Source organism: Giraffa tippelskirchi, chromosome 5 (assembly GCF_054371585.1).
Source record: "Giraffa tippelskirchi isolate mGirTip1 chromosome 5, T2T-mGirTip1v1.2.pri, whole genome shotgun sequence".
NCBI lineage: Eukaryota > Metazoa > Chordata > Mammalia > Artiodactyla > Giraffidae > Giraffa > Giraffa tippelskirchi.
The window spans coordinates 183,473,188-183,495,604 of record NC_137279.1 but is presented as its reverse complement, the minus strand read 5'-3'; the positions used below and the strand labels follow the sequence as shown (position 1 = coordinate 183,495,604).

The 22,417-nt window shown below is 38.5% G+C and overlaps 1 protein-coding gene across 10 annotated transcripts in view; it reads left to right on the top strand.

Moving 5' to 3' along the window:
* THRAP3 (thyroid hormone receptor associated protein 3) overlaps nucleotides 1–22,417 on the top strand; it is a 70,767-nt gene that overhangs the window by 18,629 nt on the left and 29,721 nt on the right. For 7 of the 10 annotated variants that reach the window (XM_081488860.1, XM_081488864.1, XM_081488855.1 and 4 more), the window contains exon 2: nucleotides 8,158–8,245. The gene's annotated coding sequence lies outside the window, so the exon portion shown is untranslated. Of the gene's footprint in view, nucleotides 1–8,157; nucleotides 8,246–9,588; nucleotides 9,645–22,417 lie in introns of all 10 variants that reach the window. The other 3 variants (XM_081488863.1, XM_081488858.1, XM_081488859.1) reach the window with 1 other exon arrangement.

The window sequence follows — 22,417 nt, the reverse complement described above, 5'->3', positions numbered from 1 at the left end:
GCAGTCTGGTTTTAGAGCATGTTTCTTTTATTATAGGATTCCCTGGTGGGTCAGAGTTAGAGTCTGCCTGCAGTGTGGGAGACCTGAGTTCAATCCCTGGGTTGGGAAGATGGAGAAGAAAATGGCAACCCACTCCAGTATTCTTGCCTGGAAAATCCCATGGACTGAGGAGCCTGGTGGGCTACTGTCCATAGGGTCACAAAGAGTCGGACATGACTGAGCAATTTCACTTTCTTTTCTTTCATTATTGGATGCTGTTGTTCAGTCATGTCCAGCTCTTTGCCACTCCATCCACTGCAGCACACCAGGCTTCTCTGTACGCCAGTATTTCATGGAGGAATTGGCTTAAGTTCATGTCCAGAGTTTGTCGGTTAATGCTTTGCAAATTGCTCTAGGTTGATTGATTGCTAATTTTATTTGCATTATTGTACGTTGTTAGAGTATTTAAAAAAGTGACATATTCTACCATTTGAGACCCTATGGTTGTGAGAATTACTGTTTATTAAGGGTTTATGACTTCCCTGATGTCTCAAACGGTAAAGCGTCTGCCTACAATGCGGGAGACCCGGGTTCAATCCTTGGGTCAGGAAGATCTCCTGGAGAAGGAGATGGCAACCCACTCCAGTACTCTTGCCTGGAGAATCCCATGGACAGTGGAACCCGGTAGGCTACAGTCCATGGGGTCACAAAGAGTCGGACATGACTGAGCAACTTCACATTCTTATTTGGGCATTTGCGCTAAATGACTGTTAGACAGTTAGGTAAATTGAATACAGTTTTTATAATACAGTTGTGTTAGTGAGAAGAATGGGATTCTTTTGGGGGGATAGCACTTCCCTTAATTGGGGTCCAAAGTTAACCCATCAAAATTGGTGGCAAATGTTCATCTGTTAATGATGAAACATGTAGTGAGAGTTTACATATGTCATCTTTGACAGTTTGTTTTCACAGAGATAGGTCCTGCCAAATACTAATATTAATCCATGATTATATTATTTTAGTTGAGCATATTTTTTACTTGGAAGGCATTTATAGAATTCTGTTAGATTGTTTTCTTGATATTTGCTTTTTACCCCCCATTACACTGCACATTAATCATTTCCAACTGAAGATTAAGGGGAAGCATCTCACTTGCATTCAGGTGGATGTTGAAATACAGGTATTTCCCTTGCACTTGCACTGAGGAAATACACTGAAATGTAGCTTCAGCTGAGAAAATAGCCCTGCTGCAAACTCGTATGGGAATGAAGCTCTTGCTTGTTTTAACTTTTGCTGGTACAGGAAGTGAAGAAAGTAACATCACTTTTGATTCAAACAAATGATCAGTGTAATTTGCTGTAGTATATGTTTTCCGTAGAAGTGCTGTTTTGTTAATTTTCAAGTGGATTTATTAAGAAATGTTATTAAGTGTGCAGCAAAAGTTAATTTCAAAAGCCATTAAGTATCCATTAATGGTGTTTAAAGGTGATTCTTCAGAAAAATTCACAAAATCAGTTTTGAGCTTAAAAGCAAATCGCAATGAATTTTACTGCTGCTAAGCCATTTAACTGCTGTTTGCTAGGGCAAGTCAGACATCATGTACTTCTGACAAAAATTCATAGAAATGATGATTGTTAAGTCTGCAAAAGTGGACTGAGAGGGAATGAAAGTCACTCTTGACAATACTGGGTCAGTAGCACATGAGAGATTTTTTTTGTCAAGTACCTGCTGATGAGCGGTACAGTAAGTAAACCATAAGCTTACATTTTCAGAAGCTTTGTAAATATGTTCAACTCAGCCCTTCCTTCTCCACACATTTTTATAATCAGTATTTCTGTACGTCTTAACATTCAAGTTCAGACTATATTGAATTAATGTTCTCTCAACTTTTTTGAAAAAATTTTCATCAGAAGTTGTTCCATACAGACTGTTCATAGTGTTTAGTTGCTTCAGACTCATCACTGACTTCACTAAACCACTGAGCAGTATCAATAATATCTCTTGAATCATCAAGAGCCATGAAACACCACCAAGAATCATTTGGTTTTTTTGAAAACAAACCTTTTTTTTTTTTTGGACAATTTGATTTACAGACAGTCTGGGAAAATAGTAGAGTAGGTTCCCATGTATACCCCATTTAACACCCTTTTCCTGTTAACACTTGTTGCCCCTGTTAACACCTACTAACATTACTGTGGTACATTGGTCCCAACTGATGAATCAGTGTTGGTACATTCTAACTAACTGAAGTCCATGCTTGAATTTTCTTAGTTTTTATCTAATGTACTTTTCCTGTTCCAGATTCTCATTTAGGATATACATTAAGTTGTCATGTCTCCTTAGGCTTCTTTTGGCTGTGACAGTTCCTCACACTTTTTTTGATTTTTGGTGATCTTAACAGCTTTGAGGATTGCTGGTTAGCTATATTATAGACTGTCCCTCGGTTGGGATTTGTCTAATATTTTTCTCATTGAGTACCTGAATATTCATTGAAAGGACTGATGTTGAAGCTGAATCTCCAATACTTTGGCCACCTGATTCAGAGAGCTCATTTGAAAAGACCCTGATGCTGGGAAAGATTGAGGGCAGGAGGAGAAGGGGACTACGAGGATGAGATGGTTGGATGGCATCACCAACCCATCAGTGGACATGGGTTTGGGTGGACTCCAGGAGTTGGTGATGGACAGGGAGGCCTGGCATGCTGCGGTTCATGGGGTCACAAAGAGTCAGACACGACTGAGCGACTGAACTGAACTGAGACTAATGTTACGGATTTGGGGGAGGAAGACCACCGAGGTAAAGTGCCAACGTCATATTAAGGAGTACGTGCTATCAATGTGACTTCTTGTTAACCTTGATTATCTGATTAGATTTCTCAAGTATAAATTACTTCCTTTCCTTCCATAGTGTACACTAAAAGAAATTAGACACACTCACCTCCACTTGAGTGGAGAGTTATATTCCACCTCTGATTGTGGAGTATATACATAAATTATTTTAATTCTTTTGCATGAGATTAGTCTTTTCTCATCCACTTATTTATTCAGTCACTTACTTATATTAGTATGGATTCATGGGTATTTTTGTTATAATCCAATACTTAATTTTGTTACAGTTTTTCTGATTGTTACTGTTGAGAGCTCTTTCAGTTGGACAGGAGTGTCCTTTTGACATACCACCTTCATTGTATGTGGTGTTGCTTTTTTGTTACTGTTTAGCACTTCTTTACTTTCTGGCACTGTAAGGTACTCCCAAGCTCATATTGTGTATCCCTTTCCCCAACCCTAGATTCAGCCATTTCTCCAAGGAGTCTTGGTTTCTGTTATTGGAGAATGTATTAGAAATCAAGATCTGGGTGCTGGAGGGTAGTTGCTTCTCAGCTGGCAATGCAAGAAATATTATATATATACTAATACATATATTCTGTATACTTATATAAACACCTGTAAGTATTTTATATTTCTATATATATCAATTTCTGTCTATAAACATGATTACTGATACCTCCAACTCTAATCCAGTACCTCATTGATCATTCTAGTCTTCTCCTTTTTTATGTATAACCTCCCACTTCCAACAGTGTGAATCTTGACTGTCATCATCTGCCATGCATTTACTCATTAGTTCCAGTATACGTATAGTATAGTGGTTTCAGGATTGTTAACCTGTACCCTTTAACAGCTATGACAAACCTAGACAGTGTATTAAAAATCAGAGACATTACTTTGCCGACAAAGATCTGTATAGTCAAAGCTATGGTTTTCCCAGTAGTCACGTATGGAATGTGAGAGTTGGACCATAAAGAAACCTGAGCCCCGAACAGTTGATGCTTTTTAACTGTGGTGTTGGAGACGGCACTTGAGAGTCCGTTGGACTGCAAGGAGATCCAACCAGTCCATCCTAAAGGAAATCAGCCCTGAATATTCATTGGAAGGACTGATGCTGAAGCTGAATCTCCAATATTTTGGCCATCTGATGTGAAGAACTGACTCATTTGAAAAGACCCTGATGCTGGGAAAGATTGAAGGCAAGAGGAGAGGGGGATGATAGAGGATGAGATGGTTGGATGACATCACGGACTGAATGGACTTGAGTTTGAGCAAGCTCCAGGAGTTGGTGATGGACAGGGAAGCCTGGTGTGCTGCAGTCCATGGGATTGCAGAGTCGGACACGACTGAGCAACTGAACTGAACTTGAACCCTTTAACAGGAGCTTCCCAGGTGACACTAGTGGCAAAGAACCCGCCTTCCAATGCAAGAGACATAAGAGACGTGGGTTTTATCCTTGGTTTGGGAAGATTCTCTGGAGGAGGGCATGATAACCTACTCCAGTATTGTTGCCTGAAGAATCTCATGGACAGGGGAACCTGGCGGGCTACGATCCATAGAGTCGCAAAGAGTCGGACACAACTGAAGCGACTTACCACGCGCACATGCACCCTCTAACAACTTTACAACTGGAATAATTTTAACAACTAGAATACAGTGGTTATACGCAGTTCTTTTTGCTTTTTATCTTGTTTGTTTCACTTATTTTCATAGTTACTTAGGTCAGCACTTTCTCCTCCATCTGCCCTATTTTTAATTGACTACTTATATTGCTCCTATTGCCCTTCAAACCAAAAGGCTAATAGTCTTAAGTTCATTTTCTTTAGACACATTTCTTAGGCTGCTGTAGTCAAACATGACTTAATTAACTCACTAGAATTAAATGACTTTTCTTCTTATGCTAACAGATACAATACTCAGAAACTTACTTTGGTTGTATAGCCTTTATTTTTTTTGGTTTTATAAAGATTTTCTGTTGTGATAAGATACTCTGTTTTAAATTTAGATTTTTTTTTCCATTGCTTGGTTTCCAGTGAATTGGGAATATTGTGTAAGTACTTAGTTTGGTAATGTCTACTCTTGTGTTCTTGGCACAGCTATGATGTCATTTCATAATAAATACAGAGTGTTGCCATCTAATTGGATTTAAAAAAGCACACTCCACACTGTGTCTTAAAAGGGGTAACATTCAAAGTCATTTTTCTTTTGTTTTGACATAAGTGATACATGCTGGTGATTAAATAGTAACAAAATGTGATATGACAGAATACATGGTACTTGAAATGCTTTTTAGTGACAATTATTTCATCAGAATTTGTAGCAGCTCTAAGTAGTGAGACCTCTGCTTGTAGTCACTTTTGCGTCTAGTCTGCTGCTATATATGAAAGCAGTTAGTTATTATAAACGAATGAATGTGGCTGTGTTCCAGTAAAGCTGTTCATAGATACTGAAATTGGAATTTCGTAGAATTTTCACATGTCATAAAATACCTTGATATTTTTCTACCATTTTAAAAAAAAAAGTAGAAATTGGGGAGTTCCCTGGAGGTCCAGTGGTTAAGACTTCATGCTTTCACTGCAGTGGCCTGGGGTTTGATCCCTGGCTGAGCAACAGCATATTAAAAAGCAGAGACATTACTTTACCGACAAAGATCCGTATAGATTTAAATGACATATAGATCAAAGCTGTGGTTTTTCCAATAGTCATGTGTGGATGTGAGAGTTGGACCATAAAGAAACCTGAGCCCTGAAGAATTGATGCTTTTTAACTGTGGTGTTGGAGAAGACTCTTGAGAGTCCCTTGGACTGCAAGGAGATCCAACAAGTCAACCCTAAAAGAAATCAGTCTTGAATATTCATTGGAAGGATTGATGCAGAAGCTGAAACTCCAATACTTGGGCCACCTGATGCGAAGAACTGACTCATCAGAAAAGACCCTGATGCTGGGAAAGATTGAAGGCAGGAGAAGGGGATGACAGAGGATGAGGTGGTTGGATGGCATCGCTGACTGAATGGACATGAGTTTGAGCAAGCTCCGGGAGTTGGTGATGGACAGGGAAGCCTGGCGTGCTGCATGCAGTCCATGGGGTCGCAAAGAGTCGGAGGCGAGTGAGCAACTGAACTGAGCAATGAGCAACTAAGATCCTACAGGACATGCTGGCAGCCAAAAAAGAAAATGTAGAAACTGTTCTTAACGAATGTACAAAAACAGGTTGAGCTTTTGACATCATTTGCTCACCTCCCAAGCATAGAAGGCCCTGTATCCTGGACACGTTTGGCAGTATTTGCCTTTCTCTTCAAAACCATTCATACATAGTGAATTCACCAGTCTTGGATTCAGTCTTGGTGTGCCTGCTTGAAACCAGAGAAGCTACTTGGAGCAAGACATTGCACAGTTCTCTGAAGTAAAACCCTAAAGAGTTATTTGCCTAGCTGTCATAATCTCATCAGTTCCTAGTATTTTTTTTTTTAATTGGGGAGTGGGTAAGATCAAATTTTGTCATTTATTGGCTACTTTGGGTTAACTTGAATAGAAGACAGTGTCCTCTTTTGTTCACTTTTATTCAACTTGCTTTTGAAACTAGCACACATTATTAGTGAGAGACGGAGAGAGGAGAGAGAGAGTGTGTGTGTTGTTAACTGGTTAGAATGTTAAAAGGTAGATGTATTGGAATAGTTCTTTAATCAGTGCATTGTAAACAGTTACCAGTTTTGTAGGAGTCAGCAGGGGTTCCCTCAAGCTGACTCATGTGAGCCCCTGTGCCCCTGCATTTAGAAGCGGGGAAAGAGGTTCTGGTTGATGTAATCTAGGATGAACTCCCAGAATGACCTGCAAGAATATATACAAAAGTATTTTGAAAGAATGAGTTCTTGTAAGTGCTGTGGTTTTGCTGTTTATCAACTAAGTAAATATAGACCAACATTGTCATAAATTTGCTAAATGGACTGACTGAATAGTAATTTCTTCTGGTAACTTATCCTGTTAGTTTTAACAGTAGGTTTTTGTTGCCTCTTTGTAATGTTAATTATCTGATAACCTTTGGTGTAGGTCAAGAGTTTATCGCTTGTGTATTCAGTTGACTCAGCAGACACATATCAGTGTTAGGTGGTAGACTTTGCAGCCCTGTGAGTATTAACTGACATAGGGTCTGTTGTCTAGGGTAACACCGAGAAACAGTACCTGACCCAGCCTAGGTGAGCCCAGGACAGCTTGCTGGGGAAGGAGACCCTCCTAAGAATGAGCTTGGTTGAGAGGATAGGAGGCTCTCGGCTGAGGGCCTGACAGGTATTGAGAGATTAGCTTAAGGAAACGCATTCCTGTCTTTCCTGGCTAAATAGGCAAGGCTTCAGCTATGTGCAAACCACAGGTTTCAGAGAGAGCTAAGGTGGGTATCCTTGATTGAGTAAATGAATAAGTGAAAAAAGAAAAGATTAATGGCAAGATTGCATCCTCAGATTATTTAATTTTTGGGTGCCTTCCTACTCTGGGCTTCCCAGGTAGGGCTAGTGGTAAAGAACCTGCCTGCCAGTGCAGGAGACATAAGAGACATGGGTTCGATCCCTGGATTGGGTAGATCCCCTGGAGGAGAGCATGGCAACTCACTCTTAGTATTCTTGCCTGGAGAGTCCCATGGACAGAGGAGCTGACAGGCTATGGTCCATGGGGTCCCAAAGAGTCAGACACGACTGAAGCAACTTGGCATGCCTTCCTACTTTACAGTATTTTGAATGAATGATAAAACTTAAACTAGGAGTGAGGATGTTAACTACATATTGAATTTGCTGATGTTGGAACTTTGTTTTTCTGTTTGGTATAATGCTGCATTGCTTTGATATGTGGCCATGTTAATGTGTAGATCAGGAAATATTTAAACACTTGGATCTGAAAGGTTTTCTTGTGCTTTGAGGGATGAATGTGGAGAGTTGTTTTAACTTGAAATGTATTTGTTACATTTATCAGTAGTTCAGCCTACTTGAAAGTTTTTGTTTAAAACATCTAATTCTTCTGAAGTTATTCTCCAAGTTGAATTAAGGAGTTTGCAAATTCAGCCTGAATAATGCAAACCATAGCACCTGAAATACTGCCAGTGAAAGGTATCAGATTACAAGAGGAAGGTTTTAGCTTTCCCTACTGCAGCCTTAGTGGAACGAGGTGGGGTGAATGAAAATGAGTTTAGGAGACAGAGACCCTCAAGCCAGTATACTTTGAGAGAGAATCCTGTGTCCACTTGGAGTGAAGTTGAGAGCTAAAGGAGAGTTTCTGCTTATAGATTCCAAGCATCTGTATTTCAAGGTGCAATCTGCAAGGTTTGGGTAGCTATTTTATCATTGCTTATTTCTTCTCATTTCAGAGTTGTATTCTGACTTGGTGATTTGGAGAAGCCAGTGGCACTGCGTCTGTCTGTGGTGTGCTGCAAGTCAAATCATTGTTCAGATAAGGTAAATGCATGATGGTAAAAGGAACTAATAGTAATTTTAGTGCCTTCTAAAACCAGTGTTATGCTTTTTTGTCCAGAAGATTCCTTTTGAGTTTTTAAATAACATGTTCATTCACTTGAATGCATTAAAAAAGATCAGCCATAAACTTGACACATATATAGTCACTGTTAATTTGGGGAACAGACTCTTTTTATGCATATGTTACGCAGATATGTGTAATCAAAATTGGAGTTGTGCTTTTTTGTCACCTGGTTCTTGTTTTAACATTCTGTTTGCATTTTTAAATGACTCATGATATTTCATCATTGGATGTTCCATATAATTTATGTAACTAGTTTCTTTTTGGTAAACATTTTAGGCTTTTCTCTCAGTTTTCCATGTCTTAGATAACTGTGTGATGAACATGAATAAATTCATGTATATAGTAGATTTCCCCCCATAGTATAATTTCTTTTCTTAAATTTTAAAAGCATTTTCTATATTTATTTAAGCCTTTTTTTGTTTCACTTTTTTAATTAATACATGTACAAAAATCCTGTACATAGTTGTGTCAGATCATCGCTCCACAGGGCCTTTTTTTTTTTTTTAGTTGCAGCGTGTGAACTCTTAGTTGCAGCATGTGTGATTTAGTTCCCTGACCAGGGGTCGAACTCTAGGCCCCTTGCATTGGGAGTGTAGAGTCTTAGCTGCTGGCCTACCAGGAAAGTCCCTTCATAAAGCATTTGATGAAAAACAGTCCCTCCCACCTCCTTCCCAGTCCCTAGAAGCAGTCATTCCCAACTCTTCACTGTCTCTTTGGTATTACCTCTAAATAGTCAGCTTATTTGGCTACTTATGGATTTTCCAGTTTGGGGTATTATCTATTCTTACCTTGGATAGTGGTAGAATTCTCTGACCTCCTCACACATCCATATTTATTGTCACTCTGACTGTAATGTAATTTTAGTTAGAGAGCAGTATTCATTGTTAACAATATTAAGGTTATGTATAGCTTATTCACAGCTAAATCACATTGTATACTGTGGTTAATTTTTCTTATTTGTACAACTGGTTGTTTTCTCTTTTGTTAATATTTATCTTTTTCTGGTCTGTTTTGCTTAGTTTTTATGTTCTTATTATTAATTTCTTTCTAAACTCTACCCAGAAGTGTAAATCTTTCTCAATACTTTAAACATTTTGGTTATATTATAAATTTTATCTTAGAGATATTTTCTAATCTGCTTCATTCTGAGCATGTGCTTTAACTAGGGAGCTGTGATGTTGTTATCCCAACATCATCCCGGTGATTTTTTCCTCCTGGTTTTGTTATCTTTCGCCATGTCCTGTCCCTTCCTTTTTGACAGTCTTACTTTGAAGGAACACTTCTCCATTAGCTTCCTGAGAAAGGGGTATACAACAGGTAAGTTTTTTGGACATACATGTCTTGAAATGCCTTTATATTGCTCTTATGTTGATCATTACTTTGGCTAGATGTAGATTTCTAGTTTGGAAATAATTTTCCATCAGAATTTTGAAAATATTGCTCTGTTGCCTTTCGCTTTCACTATTGGTGAGATGTCAGTTACATTTGCGTATAACCTGTTTGTAACCTCTGAAACTTTTTTCCAGTATTCCCAGTGTTCTGAAGTTTCATAATGACGTCCTTGGTGTGGCTGTTTTCATCTAATGTGCTGACCACTCAAGGGACTGAAACTTACGTTACTGAGTTCTGGGATATTTTCTGAGATTATGTCCTTGATTTTTCTCTTCTTTATTTTCTCTACTCTTTTTCTGGAATTAATTGGGATTAACTGGATGTTGTATCTTTTAGACTGAGCCTCTAATTTTAACTTTTTTTCTACTGTTTCCATCTCTGTGTTTTTTGTTCGAGAGATTTCCTTGGTTGTGTTTTCTAATATTGTATTTTTTAAACTTGTGTTCATATATTTTATTTTTATATGTATACTTACTATTTTTTTTAATAGTCAGCAAGATTTTTGTTTAGTCAGTCCAGCTTTTTCATATAACTCTGAACAGCCTCACTGTCTACAAAGTGCCCTTCACACATTTGCAGAAACTGTTGCCTTTCTACAGCTACCAGGACAAACTGGCGATAAGTAGTTGGTTCTTTAAATTTTCTCAGGTGAATCAGGGATTCTATTTGCAATAAACTACAAACAACTTTTTTCCTCATCTGTCATGAAGGCTTTTTAATTTGCTGGCATCATGGATGATAAGTTATTTTTAAGTTTTATTTTAGTGTGATAAGAATACTTGAGATGAAATCTACCCTCTTAGCAGATTTTTAAGTGTAGAGTACCTTGTTGTTGACTACAGGTACAGCATTATAGAACGGATCTCTTAAGCTTATTCATCTTTCTTAACTGAAACTTGATGCACATTGATCAATAACTGGCCATTTCCCCCTTTTCCCACTCCCAAAACAAGTCTACTCTTTGAATTTATAAATTTATTTATTTTAGATACCTCATATCAGATACCTCGTGTAAGGAATCATTCAGTTTTTGTTTTTCTCTAACTGGCTTATATCACTTAACATAATGTCTTTGAGGTTCATGTGTGCTGTTACATATTACAGAATTCTTTTTTAAGACTCAGTAGTATTCCATCCATCACATTTCCTTTATTTACCTGTTAATGGACATTTAGGTTTTTTCCACATCTTGGCTGTTGTAATAGTGCTGTAGTGAACATAGGAGTGCAAACATTTCTTTGAGATCCTGATTTCGGTGCTTTTCGATAAATATCCAGAAGTGGAATTGATGGATATGTATTCTTATATTTTTAATTTCTAAGAGCTCTCTTTTGTTCTCTGAATGAAACAGAGGTGAAATAGTATTTCAGATGGTGGACAGTTTCCTTATATGTAAAATGGGAGTAATAAATAAGCGAATATATAAAGCATTTAGAGGTGTGCCTGGCTACTATTCTATTATTATTGTCCTTTTATGATGGATACAGTTTTTTTATCTTTGAGAAAATTAATGATAATATTTTTAGCATATTTGCTGCTGCTGCTGCTAAGTCGCTTCAGTCGTGTCTGACTCTGTGCGACCCCGTATATGGCAGCCCACCAGGCTCCCCCGTCCCTGGGATTCTCCAGGCAAGAACACTGGAGTGGCTTGCCGTTTCCTTCTCCAGTGCATGAAAAGGAAAAGTGAAAGTGAAGTCGCTCCATCATGTTGGACTCTTCGCAACCCCATGGACTGCAGCCTACCAGGCTCTTCCGTCCATGGGATTTTCCAGGCAAGAGTACTGGAGTGGGGTGCCATTGCCTTCTCCGTTAGCATACTTAGACCTATCAAATAGACAGTAGTATTTTCTTTTTTAGTGGCTTGCTTTTTTACATTTCTTTAGTATATCTGGAATTTTAGTTTTGTTTATGATAAGAAGGACTCTTAACATTTTGTATTAACTCGTTGATCAGTTGTCTCAACTGTCCATTTATCCTTTTTTCTAGTGTTTTGAAAAGTCACCTTTTTGAGAGTGTATTAATAGGGTATATTTTTAAACTTTGCGTTTTGTTCCATTTATTTGTCTAATCTTGTACAAATACTCAGTGATTTTATTATTAGTGCTTTATTTCACCTTAAATAAACCTTTCTTCTCTCTCCAGACTCAGCAAGGAAAATATACTTGAAATTTCCATACTTCTTGTTTTTCACTGTGTGGAACTGTGACAGTTCTTCCAGAGACTTTAGTACTGGAAACTGGAAAACAAAAACTAGAAGGGCTTAGGGAGGGCCCTTACATAGGAAGCCAGTTGCATACTTTAAAAAATAAGCCCACTAGATTTTCCCCTCTAAGATTCTTTTAGAGTCTTTTAAAGCTGCTTTTGAGTTTTTTGATTCATTCAGTCAGTATATCCTTGAGTGCTTGTTACTGTGCCTATTCTCTATGCTGGGGATAATCAGCAGTGAGCAAGACAGACAGGATTCCTGTTCTTGGGGAGCTTACCTTCTAGTTTGGGAAGGCAGATAAGATAGTTTCAGGTTTCCTTAGTGTTAGGAAAGAAGTAGGACTATAGAATAACAGTGACGTGTCATTAGGTAGAATGCTAAGGAAGAGAGACCTTTTTGAGTTGGGTGATAAGCTGAGATCTGAAGGAGGAGAAAGGAGCCAACCATGCTGTAGACTGCAGAAGTGTGTTCATATAGCAAGAACGGCAGGTATAAAGGTGCTGAGACTGTAAATGCCTGTAAGTGTTCAGAAACAGAAATAAGGCCTTTGTGGCTCCAGTATAGGGATTGAATGGGGAGAGAGTGGTTTGAGATGATGTTGAAGAAGTAGGCATAGGGGCCAGATCATTTAGAATCTTGAAATTATGGGAACCTGGAGCTTTCATGTATAAATCTGATGAATTCGATTTTGTTCCTTTAAAAAAAAATACAAGATGTTCTAGAAAATAATTAGACCTATTTCTTTATGTAGTTAATAAGCTATTCATTATGAGCCAGAGAGGGGAATTTCACTGGTCACATGTATCTGAACTGAGTTCTTTATTTTTTTAAATATTTACTTGGCTTTGCTACGTCTTAGTTGCAACATGCAGGATCTTTAGTTGTGGCATCTTTAGTCGCAGCATGTGGGATCTAGTTCTCCTGATAAGGAATTGAACCTGATCCCCCTGCATTGGGAGAGTCACCCTGAAGAGTCTTAGCCTCTGGACCACCAGGGAAGTCCCCTGAACTGAGTTCTGGTTGAGTGTTTGGGTCTATCTGGGCTTGGAATAGTTAGGCGGTCTCTAAATTTAGATAACTTTGAATAGTGCCTTAATTAATTCATTTTAGATGGAAGCAGGAGGTTGGGTTCTTGATTTCTTTTGTAGACCGAGGTGACTGGTAAGATCCAGAATGATAGCAGATCTTGAAGTTATTTTTCATTTTTTTTGTGTAGAGGTGTGTGTGTGTGTGTTTAAGACATCCCTGTCTTTTTTTCTCCCCTCATCTGGTAAAGTGCAGAAACAAAGACATCAGGTTTTCCCTCAACAGGAAAGTGAGGGATGAATGAAGTGAATAAAGACTAGAAACTACAAAAATAAATGATGAATTTAAAAGTGACTAATACTGAATAAGTTTCAAAACTTGAGCATTTGAAAAGACATAATCATTGTCCTTTAGGACGGTGCCATCCAAGAGAAGTGCAGTGTGAGCCATACGTAATATCAAATTTCCTATCAGCTACATTAAGATAATAAATACAAAGAAGCAGATGAAATTAATGATATATTTTATATAATTTAATATATCCAACACATTCTCATTTCAACATGTAATTAATATAAAAATAATTAATGAGACATTTTGCATTCTGAGTTTTGTACTGTCTTTGAAATCCTGTATTTTATACCTACACCTCATCCCAGTTCAGGCCAGCCACATTTCAGGTGCTTGATAGCTACATGTGTATGGGACTCTGCAACTCTTAGGGCTCATACTTCTTCAGGAATGGATAAATTGGTATGATTTAGTTATTGAGATACCCTGCAATGTTCATAATTCAAAGCAGTAATAGTTGTAACATACAAGGAAATAAATTTAAACATATATTTTCCCCTCTTTAAATCTCTGTGTGATGGACTTGTTTGGGGAAGATATTTGATCCTGTAAAGATATGTCTGTAAAAGATATCAAACAGCTTATCTCCTAAGAGAGTTGTAAACAGACTTACTTAATGTAGAACAAGCTTTATATAGAACTCCGTGTAAGTAGCAGCTGTCTGTGTACCGATAGTGGGATGATTACTTGATGAAGAGAGACCACAGACCTAATCCTTGGAATCTGTAAAGTGTGTACATAAATCAGTGGTTTAGAATTCCTTTTTCAGTTTCCTGAAGGTCTCTTGATAGATCATTGTTGTTCAATTGCTAAGTCGTGTGCGACTCTTTGCGACCCCCTGGACTGCAGCATGCCAGGCTTCTCTGTCCTTCACTATCTCCCTGAATTTGCTCAAACTCATGTCCATTGAGTCGGTGATGCCATCCAACCATCTCATCCTCTATTGTCCCTTTCTCCCTCTCGCCTTCAATCTTTCCTAACATCAGGGTCTTTTCCATTGAGTGAGCTCTTCACATCAGGTGGCCAAAGTATTGGAGCTTCAGCTTCAGCATCAGTCCTTCCAATGAATATTCAGGCTTGATTTCCTTTTGAATTGACTGGTTTGATCTCCTTGCAGTCCAAGGGACTCTCAAGAGTCTTCTCCAACACCACAGTTCAAAAGCATCAATTCTTCGATGCTCAGCCTTCTTTATGGTCCAACTTTCACATCAGTATATGACTCCTGGAAAAACCATAGCTTTGACCATACGGACCTTTGTCAGCAAAGTGGTGTCTCTGCATTTTAACATGCTGTCTAGGTTTGTCATAGCTTTCCTTCCAAGGAGCAAGTGTCTTTTAATTTCATGACTGCAGTCACCATCTGCAGTGATTTTGGAGCCCAAGAAAGTAAAATCTGTCACTGTTTCCATATCTATTTGCCGTGAAGTGATGAGGCCGGATCCCATAATTTTAGTTTTTTGAATGTTGACTTTTAAGCCAGCTTTTTCAGTCTCCTCTTTCACCCTCATCAAGAGGCTCTGTAGTCCTCTTCACTTTCTGCCATTAGAGTGGTATCATCTGCATATCTGAGGTTATTGATATTTCTCTTGGCAGTCTTGATTCCAGCTTGTGATTCATCCAGAGCAGCATTTCACATTATGTACTCTGCATAGACATGAAATAAACAGAGTGACAGTATACAGCCTTGATGTACTCCTTTCCAGTTTGGAACTAGTCCATTGTTCCATGTCTGGTTGTAACTGTTGCTTCTTGACCTGCATACAAGTTTCACAGGAGGCAGGTCAGGTGGTCTGGTATTCCCTTCTCTTAAAGAATTTTCCAGTTTGTTGTGATCCACACAGTCAAAGGCTTTAGCGTAGTCAGTAAAGCAGAAGTAGATGTTTTTTCTGGAATTCCCTTGTTTTTTCTGTGATCCAGTGGATGTTGGCAATTTGACATCTGGTTCCTCTGCCTTTTCTAAACCCAGCTTGTACATCCGGAAGTTCACAGTTCACATACTGTTGAAGCCTAGCTTGAAGAATTTTGAGCATTACCTTGCTAGCATGTGAACTGAGCACATTTGTATAGTAGTTTGAACATTTTTGGGCATTGCTCTTCTTTGGGATTGGAATGATAGATGGACTTTTTTAAAATCTCTGATTGCAATGTGTACCACTGATTCAGTCCAAGGTCCTCTTTTTATTTTTTTTTTAATTGGAGGAAGCCCAAGGTCTTAATAATTTCATTTAAAAATAGTTGTATTATGATTGGCTGTTTAACTTAGCTTTTAAGAAGGTTTATCATAATGAGAACTGGAAGGAGGCCATAGGTGATTAGTTAACATAGCCTGTAGTATCTTTATTAAGTTAGAAAAGCTGAGAGTTCCTCTAAAAAATAGGAATGTTGTGTTCCCCAGTGATAACACATTTAAAATAGGAACAAAAATTGCTGTCACCCTCCCCTCAGGATATAGGAGAGGAGCCTCTGGGGTCAAAGATAATATTTAAGTTGCTGACTGTGCTTTTCATTCTGTTTCTCTAATGATGAAGGGTTAGTTGCATAGATGGTCCTGAGCCTAATAGATACCCATTGAGCAAATTTTTAGGAGAAGATACCACAAGTCATGTACACTGGGGATATTGAGGTAAGTTCAAAGTGAATGGCCTCTTAGTTTGCTATTGATTTTCCCTGCTACCATTCATCAGCAAAGGGATTTATTCTTCAAAGGTCAGGACCTTAACATTTGACCTTTTCTTGCTTCTCTGCACCTCTTCAGTGCAACACGTACCTGTTTAGCCAGTATAAAACACTTTATTGTTTTGTGTAGGAAGATACCTGATTGCTTACTAATATATTAGCAGGAAGGTAGAATCAGGGGTGAAATCTGTTTTCTCGTAGAGACGTTTCTAAGTATCTCCCTATCACCACTCTAGGGTTGCAGCTGAACATACCTTAATGTGTGACATCACTTGCTGAATGCCAGGCAATTTACACTTTTTGTATACTTTTTAATTCCTGTGGCAGTCTTGTGAGCTGTAGGCCATGTTTGGAAGATGAAGAGAGTAAGTATCTTGCCCAGCTAATAGGTGGAGCACACGGATTTGAGCCCAGTTAATTTTTTTGGTGCCAAAGCCACTACTTACTGCAGAACCTAGCCCAGTATTATAAAGTGACTCTCTTGGATTCTGTTCATTTGGGACATGATATTTAGATAGATAATCTATTTCAGCATAGTCCCTCACTTACACCACCTTTATATCCCTTTCGAATAACATGTTATGGAAAACACTGAATGGAACCTGGATTCTACTCCTAGCTGGTCGCTTACTGTGTATTGAGATAATGGATTTTTTTCCCATTGAGCAGGGATTTCCCAATTACCTGTCTGCTTTGATCCTCTTATAATTGTGAGATGTGGATACCATTACCTTTGTCTTTTTTTTTTTTTTAATGAACTTTTTGTTTGAGAATAACAGGAAATTGCAAGGATTGTTCAGAATTCATGTATTGGTTTGCTAGGGCTGCCATACAAAGTAGCACAGACTGAGTGGCTTAAACAACAGCAATATATCATCCCACAGATCTGGAGGCTAGAAGTCAGAAATCAAGAGCTTGGCAGAATTCGTTCCTTCTGAGACCTAGTGAGGGAAGGATCTCTTCCAGGCCTCTTTCTTAGGCTGGTAGATGGCCATCTTCTTCCTGTATCTCTTTGTACCGTCTTCTCTCTGCATATCTCTATGTCCAGATTTCTCCTTTTTATAAGGACACTAGTCTTATCTGTAAAGACCCTATCTTCAAATGATGTCCATTCTAGGGTACTTGGTGTTAGGACTTCAACATACATATTTTAGGGTTAGGGAAACAGTAACAGTCCCTATATTCCCTATACCCAATTTCTTCTATTATTAACATTTTATGTTAATACGGTATGTTTGTCACAATTAATGAACCAGTATTGATACCCTCGGAGAAGGCAATGGCACCCCACTCCAGTATTCTTGCCTGGAAAATCCCATGGACGGAGGAGCCTGGTAGGCTGCAGTCCATGGGGTTGCTAGGAGTCGGACACGACTGAGCGACTTCACTTTCACTTTTCACTTTCATGCATTGGAGAAGGATATGGCAACCCACTCCAGTATTCTTGCCTGGAGAATCCTAGGGACGGCGGAGCCTGGTGGGCTTCCATCTGTGGGGTCACACAGAGTCGGACATGACTGAAGCGACTTAGCAGCAGCAGCAGCAGCATTGATACTCTATTATTAATTAAACTGTAAGCCCTGTTTGTAACACATAAGAAAACTTCAAGGACGGGTATTTTTTCGGAAATGATACTCACACTAATCTTATCAAAGTAACTATAAAATACAGAGGTTGTGAAACCTGTCTTAATGAGAAAACAAAACAATCTTAAAAATTGTTGATACGCTTGTGTTTTCACCTTTCCAGTAATTAGCACTTGGTGGGATGTCCTGTTTATGCTTGTGAAGCCCAGTCTACAACTTGAAACTTCAGAAGTTAAGTTGTATGTTCAGTATTCACCATCTTTAAAAAATGAATAAACTGAAGTCTAGACAGATTGTTACTTTCTTGAAGTCTCCCAAAACACCTCTTTTATTCCAGGTCACTTCCTTTTGTGTCGTTTTCTTAGATAAACCGTATATTTAAAACACAAAGTACAGGCAAATAAAGTTGAATATACCCCCTACATACTTGTTATTCCTTCTAGGAGGCATACTTATAATAGAAGAAATCAGTGTATAAAATTGTTTGCATACATTTTCTTTTACTAGTTTTTTTTTTTCAAGTTGGTGGTTAAGACCTATGTTTATTACTTGTGTGTAGTTCTCAGAATTTTCCAGCATTGATTGATTATGTTGCCTTCTGTGAATATTACATAATATCCTAGCGATCTTAAGATCTTCATATGTTTTTATTTCTCATTGGGGGAGAAACAGCAGTTTGATTGAATGAATAAAGGGGTTTCCCTGTAAAGGTTTGTCATTCTGATCTTGAATTTTTCAGTATTTTCTCTGGTGTTAAAAAAAGAAAAACATTTATGAAACTCATTCCTGTGTGGAAATCAGACCTGAAATAATTAATAGCATGCTGTATTCTGTGTGATATGGAAAATACCTGTCTCACTGCATTTTTCTTAACTTTCTAAGTTACTGAGAAGTAGTGTGGTCCTGTTTCTTTAAAAAGTGAAAGATGGAATGGGTAGAGTTTGCCAAGTCTTTGAGACTGAGAAACTTAATTCAGTCTCTGAAGAGCTGGAAGGAAATGTGACCTCTTGCTGACTGTGTGATGGAAAGAAGCTAGTGGCAGTATCCCTCAGCCTGACAGGAACCTGTTGCAGAGACCTGACTCACTCTGGAAACTCCTTTTTCCCAAATGAGATTGTGGTGCTGCCTGAATTTGGTGTATGTAGGTGGATTGCCCCCTTGCAAGTGATAATTGAAGTACAGTCAGAAGGTAAGTAGCCAAGTCCCTGGTCAGCTATTTTCAGACAGATGGACTAGTTTTTCTGAAGTGGTAGAATACGTTATGAATCTTAAATAATTTCTTCTATCGTCAATTTCACAGGTGATGGGATGGAAGAGGGGGGATTGTTCTATTTTTTTAAAGCAAAAAGTTCAGTCCTCACCACTTAATTCCATTTTTTTAGGATGGCTTAAGTTAGGATGAGGAATGTTCTGCTCACTTTGTGCAAAACATTTGAGTTTTTTTTGGTCAGTAGTAGAGCTGTTCCAAATCTTCATTTTATTGATGAAGCATGAGTTTAGTCTTGGTAAATTTCTCCGTTTAATGTGCCTGAACACTTGCCCATTATTGATTTATTTTAGCTTTTCATTGCTCACTAGTGGCAATGAAGATCATTTCTGCCCTGATCAAGGACCTTGATATGTTTGGAGTGAAAGAGAGGGAAGAATGCAGTTAGCAACAGCCAGATAGGATAGAGCAACATGTGGTGTTTATTAGTTGATGACTGATGCTTGGGCTCAAAAGGAGAGATGTCAAGAAAACTTGTCTCTGAGGTAGGATGGGCTCTGTACCAGCCAGGCAGGAGCCCACAGTCCTACCCACCCACAGAACACAGGTTTCTGGTGGCTTTTGGAAAGAACTCTGTCAAAACAGGTCTTTTTGGCATTTGGCAGCCCAAAGCATCCAATGTAAATAGCTATACTGTTAGAAAGGGATTACTTCTTTTTCTCAAGTTGGAAGAGAGGGCCAAAAGTCCTCATCATTTTTTTTCTGTTTCGCTGGGCAGTTTATTATGAATTTTCTAAGAGATTAAATAATGCCGTGCTCCTGTTTGCTCTCCAGAGAAATTAGGGCTGGAAAAGAAGGGACAGAGATTGACTTTTGGAGGGCTTGGAATTGAACCTTTGTGAAGGAGAGCTTGGCTAATCCACCTGGCTAGAACTTCCCACATTGGCAGTATTCTTGACAAATTATCCATGTGTATCTGTATGTCAGGCTTTCCATTCCTTAATTGATACACTTTTAAACTACTTCAGAGCTTGCCCTCAGGGAAGCTTTCTTAATGCTTCTTAAGCATTAAGGAAATTTTTCTGATTTTCACTTTGAAAAATTATCTGTGTGTCCATGGGTAACTAACATAAATTACTTTTTTTTTTAAGTAGTGAAAACACATAACAGAGTTGGGCCTTTTGCTGCAGTTACTTGTCATAAGAACCAAAGGCCAGATACTGTTTCTCGGAGGGTATGCGCTTTCCTGGCTATCCCTTAACCCTCTAGTTTGTGAACACAAAGGGGTCCCTGTGCTGAATTGTTTCTGTGAAGTTTTCCAGAGCTGGTTTCTCCTTTGAATTCTTTCCAGCCTGACAACAGCCATTAAGAAGAACAGTTGAGAATTTGTTTTGTAAACAGGTCCATTGTTAGCATAAGGGAACTAAAATATATGCTCTTATTAATGAAGGGTTATTTTCAGGGAAGTTGATAGTAAGGCTAAGATAAAAGCACATTGGTAAAAAAATTACTGTGTAAAATAATTTCTCCAAATGCCAAATAAACAGTTGAAGTGAGCTGACAATTTTTATGTGAATTTTGGACTCTGTAGAATTAGAAGCTTTAACTTTTTTGCCTTGCTAACCCAAAAATGTAGTTTATTAATGTATATTTTCTTCCTCTCATCATAATTGCTCACTTGTTATGAGGTAGTCACACTTCTCAAAACAAGTTGATGAAGCAACCCACAGTGGTATTTTGGACTACTCATGTCCTGTAATTAGGAGGCAGTTTAAGGTTACACTTTGGAATTTACTTTAAATGTGTTTGAACTGAAATCAGAGTCATTGTTATTTGCTGATATAAATGATCACCTTTTTAGACTTATTTTCAGAGCGCACACGGAGCAGCATATAGATACAAACCTTTTGGGTCCTCTCATTGCATGCCTGGGTTTTATTTTTCCTCCTCCCATGCAGGCTTGCAGATTCTCTGTTCCATGACCAGAGATTCAACCCGGGCCTCCACAGTGAAAGTGGCAAATCCTAGTGCTGGACCACCAGGGAACTCCCACAATTCTGGATTTCTTAATGGAAGGATTTTCTCTCTCTCTCTTTTTTTTTAACGGAAAAGGTATGGGGAAATAGGGGCTTCCCAGGTGGCTTATTGGTACAGAATCCGCTTGGCAATACAGGATACAAGGTTTTGATTCCTGGGTTGGGAAGACTTGTTGGAGGAGAAAATGTCAACCCTCTCTAGTATTCTTGCTGGAATAATCCCATGGACAGAAGAGTCTGGCGGGCTATAGTCCACGGGGTTGCAGAGTGTCTGATGCTGGGTGAGTGAATGAGTGAGTGAGCTCATATACTTGGGGAAATAGCTGCAGAGACTGGATATATCCACTTAGACTACTTAGGATTTTGACATGAATTGAGCCCACCTGGGAAGAGTTGATAATTTTTTGAAAGCTGGATGATGGATGCATTTGGGTTCCTTACATTATTTTTTTCTACTTTTGTCTATGTTTGACTCAATACCTCCATAATAAAAATATTAAAGAAAAAAAATAGAGCCTAGTTGGCTATTAGGCTGGCCTTTCTTAGCCTTCTTTTAAGTAATAAAAGAGGGAAAAAATTCCATTGTAATAAAGTTTTCCTCAGAATGGACTTTGAATAGTTAAAGTGCAGTTTTATTTATTTCGAGTTATGTGGAAATTACTTGTCTAGATTTTTAAAATATGTCTGAAGAAAGTAGGTAGGTGTTTGATTCCACATTAAGAGAATCAACACCATTAACTGTATGAATGTTATTAACAACTTTTTTAAAAAGCCTGGTACGGGGAAGTCACCTGTAAACTCATTAGCTAAAAAAATGTATATGTAAAATAAGAAGCACATGCTCCCATCCTGTCGGTCCCATTTCATGTCTTTCCCTTTTCCTGCCCCCTTCCTCTTCATGTCTTCCTTTCAGTTCCACAGAGGTAACCACTGTTAATAGTTTGCTACGTGTGCTTATGTAGGTATGTTTTATATCTATATCTGTACCTATACACTGGGGCTTCCCTTGTGGCTCAGCTGGTAAAGAAGCGCCTGCAATGTGGGAGACCTGGGTTCGATCCCTGGGTTGGGAAGATCCCCTGGAGAAGGGATTGGCTACCTACTCCAGTATTCTGGCCTGGAGAATTCCATGGGGTCGCAAAGAGTTGGACACAACTGAGCGACTTTGACTCACCTACATGTTACACATTTGAAAAACGTGTTCTATCAAATTACATAGAGTATAGTGTGAAAAAGTTAAAGAATTTTAGTACTGAATCCAGAATAACTTTGATTTTGTAATATAGGCGAGGGCAAACCTTTTATTATATCATTAAATTGTTTCAGCAATAAAACTGCCCTTCTCCCCAAAGGATCCTTCTCTCCTTTTAGAAAGGTGCTCAATGCATATGTGGATATTTGCCTCTATAAATTTTAAGACCTCAGAATTGAAATTAGTATTATATTTGTGGGTTTATTTAATAATTCAAGAGAGCTGCTTAATAGAGTAAATGTCAGGAAGGGGTCTCTGAACTTACATTTCTTCAGGGATATGGGGAGTGGGGTGTGAAGTCTTGGGAAAGTGTTAACCCTAGAGATACCCATAGCTGCTCTTGATTCTCTTTCGCTCA